Genomic DNA, 3,898 nt, shown 5'->3' on the forward strand with positions numbered 1-3,898 from the left:
AATATGTAATTGAAAGTGGTTTTGGTTTTCAGAAAAATTCTGCTGCCAGATAGATCTATAGGAAAGCTAAAAAGTTTGTATATACATAAGTATGTAACGTCAATAAAAAAATAAAATTATTAAAAAACTAATTGAAATAATTTAAACATGAAAAAATTCATAATTAAATAAATTTGAATCCATTAATGAAATAATTAAACAACTCGCCATAATATTTAAAAAATTCTGCAAAAGTGCAAAAACCACTAAAAAAATAGAAATTTTTGAATCTACAACAATACTAGACCGCCATCACTCGCATCGCCGAGTATATGAAATTTCTGCGCGCTACATTAGGTGCAATTTATTTCAATAAAACACAACATACTCAAAGTGTGCCATAAACAGGAGATTTTGAATTTTTTTAATCATCTTCAAAATATTTTCAAACTAAAACTTTCTTTAACTTATCTCTAAATTTTTGAACAGTTGGCAACCTTTTTAAACCTCTTTCGTCTGACACTCATATTGCGATACATACATATGAATACAAACTTTCCAATTCTTATAATTTAAGTTGAATTTGAATCGATCCTTTATTTTAAGTTGGGCTAAATGACACGAGTGTACAAAATTTCATGATTTTTCGAAAAGAAATAACAACAACGAAACATTTTTAAAATCACATCACAACTTAACGTCACAAAAAAAATATTTTTTTCAAAAGAAATTTTACCAAAACTCAAATTTTTTTACTAAGCATTTTTATAAAACGTTTAAACGGGTCGCATAAATTGAATATTTTTTTTTAACATTAAGATAAAAATTGCTCAAATTTCAAAATCTTAAAGCAAGAAAGTTTAACAAACCCAGAAGAAAAGCAGTCTGTGGCTTTAAAAGACCAGGAGTATGAAAATGCTCTTGAATTAAATAATTGCAGTTTCTCCTTCAATTTGACGATGGATTTTATGAGAAGCTTTTTGGGCACATAAAAAGATAAATGCGAAAATGACGAGTTAAGCTTAAGAAATATTTCATAGTTATAGCTTTGCTGTAAATTTTCTTGAAGAAAATTAAATTCTAGTAAAAAAATGCAAGTTTGGAGTTAGTCAAAAACCGCATTGATTTTTTGAGATTTTTTTTTTGTTAAAGGTGTTTGAATTTTTTCCATATAAATAAAGTATGTATTTTCAAAAAAAAAAATAAATATTGTATGCAAGAGACTGCGTGAAAAAGTTGCCAAAAGTCAACGGTAATTCCTAGCTACTTAAAACTTGTACTTCATAATAATATTGATTGGGCCACAAATCTACATACTCAAAAAAATTCTAAAAAATCTGATTAAAAAGTTGAAAATTTGCATGAAAATTTGCTGAATCTTTCGCGAGTTTTGGACAAAGATTGGGAATTATATTTATATGATTTTTTTTTTTTGTTATAGACTGTATTGAATAAAAATTGTTGCATATATTGTGAAAAATTTGCTGTGCCAATACTTGTTCCGGCAGTGTATATACATAAGAGTATTTTTCCTTGAGAGCTGCAAGCCTGATTTAAGAAATTTTGATTTAATAGTTAAAAACAGAAAGAAACATCTACAAAAAAAAAATAATAATAATAATTGACAACTTCGAAAAAATCAGGATAAATGTGTCATGAAGAATTTTACTGAAGCACGACTGAAATATGAAAAAAAAATTATTTGTTTATTATTTAAAAAAGCACCGCAGGCGAAAAATAGGTCGTCATAATAATAAATTAAATAACGAAAACAAGAAAATTTTAAATTTTCGAAAAATATTTTTACAGAAGAACTAAATGTAATAAAACTTTTAGTCAAAAGAGATTCGTAGCATAAATTTTTCATTTTAAAGGTTGGAAAACAAGTTTATTTTTAGTATAAAAATTCAAAATGAAAACGATTTTTCAATACCAAGGTCGGTTTACTACATCCATATCGTCGTTTAAAGTGCAAAACCGCGTATCGGCAAAATGCAAAACCGCGTATGTGAAGTTTTAGAAATTATTTTCTAGAGTGTAAAAACACTAATATTTCAAAATGCTTCTCTTTTTTATAAAGCAATCGCATTTCTGCCTAGTATATTTCAGGACGAATGGATAAGGATTGAGCCAAGAGCTTGTGTGAGCAAATCCAATTTTTGGCAGCCAATGTCAGTTACGCGGTTTTGCAGAATGACGATACGCGGTTTTGTACTTTAAACGACGATATACTTTTTTTTTAGTCAAAATATTCTGATTTGAATCGGAAAAAAATAATAACAAACAAAAAATATATCCAATAAGATAAATTTAAACGTGGCTGAGAATTCGTGATATTAAACTATTTATTATAGGTTTTTCTTTTTGAAACAAAACATTAATGCAAAATTTAAATTTTAGAAACCCACCCGCATACACACAGCGCGGATTTACGCTCCATCGGCAATCTAACATCTGTTCAAATACATATCTACTTGTGCGATTATCCGCCTTACGACACCTTTTCCCCGAAAAGGCATTGCCAGCTTTTCCGCTCTATGACCTCGCTGCCTTAAGCGCTTACGTCAGCTGCTGCTCTTCCATGCGTTGCTGCATTAAACCGCAAATCAAACGGATTTAAGTGTTTGTGGCGGCCTATTTTTACAAAAGTCTATTTCGCAAACATCATTTCTTCTGCGGCTTCTTAAGGCCGGCAACAGCAAATAGGAATATGTAGCTGCCACACTGCCGCCTCGTTCCGTTCGCTTCTTAGCTGCCGTTAAGCAGCACATTAAGCCAGTAAGTTTAATTAGCGTCAGAGGTAATACATACATACATATAGGCTTCCGTCCGTACGGCCAGTCGCTCCCGGTCACACACACACACACATATGTACATACCCTGCTGCTGGCTCATTTTCTCGCGCTGCACTTGTACTTGCATTGAAAAATTTCCAATTTGCCCTTTGACACTTGGCCTAATTGGATTTGCGGTTGCAACTCGCCGGCAATGGCAATACAAATGTATTTGTGTACGTAGTGGCCGGCTATGGCAGACTGTTGCTGTGCAACACATAATGCTACCGTTGTTGTTGTTATGGTTGCTTGCTTGGCTGTTGTTGTTGCTAAGCCATCTAATTTTTTCCCATATGTAACTTGGTTGCTTTCTTTCCGCTACGCCAGTAATGAGCTCCAGCATAACAAAACACAAAAGCTGGGGCACTGGAACTGTATGCTGTATGCGGTATGCGAGTGAGTGCATCAGGAAATGGTTGCCAAGCGGGGAAGCGATGTGAGAATATGTGCTATTGCTTACATACATTCGAAGAAGAATTAGACGAAGTAGGCGAAAAATCAAAATTACTTAAACTCGTAGAAGTTTGAATCTTTCGATGCCTAGACGTGCGAAGGTATATGGCTCAAGGACTTATGATACGAAAGCACGATGATTGAATCTCAAATTTGGGGACGAAAGAAAAAAATGCTTAACCAAAAGACAAAATACCATCCTCTGAAATGAAGAACGATGGCTGTGGTTAAGTGAAGGCTAAAAATTATCAAGAGCCAATTCTCAGAATGTGTTTCGAACAATTTATTGTTTCCTTAACAGGAGAGTAAAACCTCTCACAGAACCTGCTGTTGTTGTTGTCACAGCATACCAATTCCCCAAAGGGGTTTTTGAGGAATGATGCTGGATATAAATCTCGGTCGTTCAGGTTACGTAGACCCGTCTGCCGTGGCCTGATTATTGAAGATTCACATAAGGCGGTGAACATGAGTTTTAAGATCATTGGCTCTTTGCTAGTCCTGATGCTATTTTTGATTAGTGCAAAGCACTGAATGCTACCTGAATGCCCCGAAGTTCTTCTGGTAGGGGTGTTTCTGGTTGAAAGAGTGAATCATGAATACAAAAGGCATCGTCTCTAACTTGAAAGTCTTTG

Source organism: Rhagoletis pomonella, unplaced genomic scaffold (assembly GCF_013731165.1).
Source record: "Rhagoletis pomonella isolate Grant_MI unplaced genomic scaffold, Rhpom_1.0 Rhpom_scaffold_00013, whole genome shotgun sequence".
NCBI lineage: Eukaryota > Metazoa > Arthropoda > Insecta > Diptera > Tephritidae > Rhagoletis > Rhagoletis pomonella.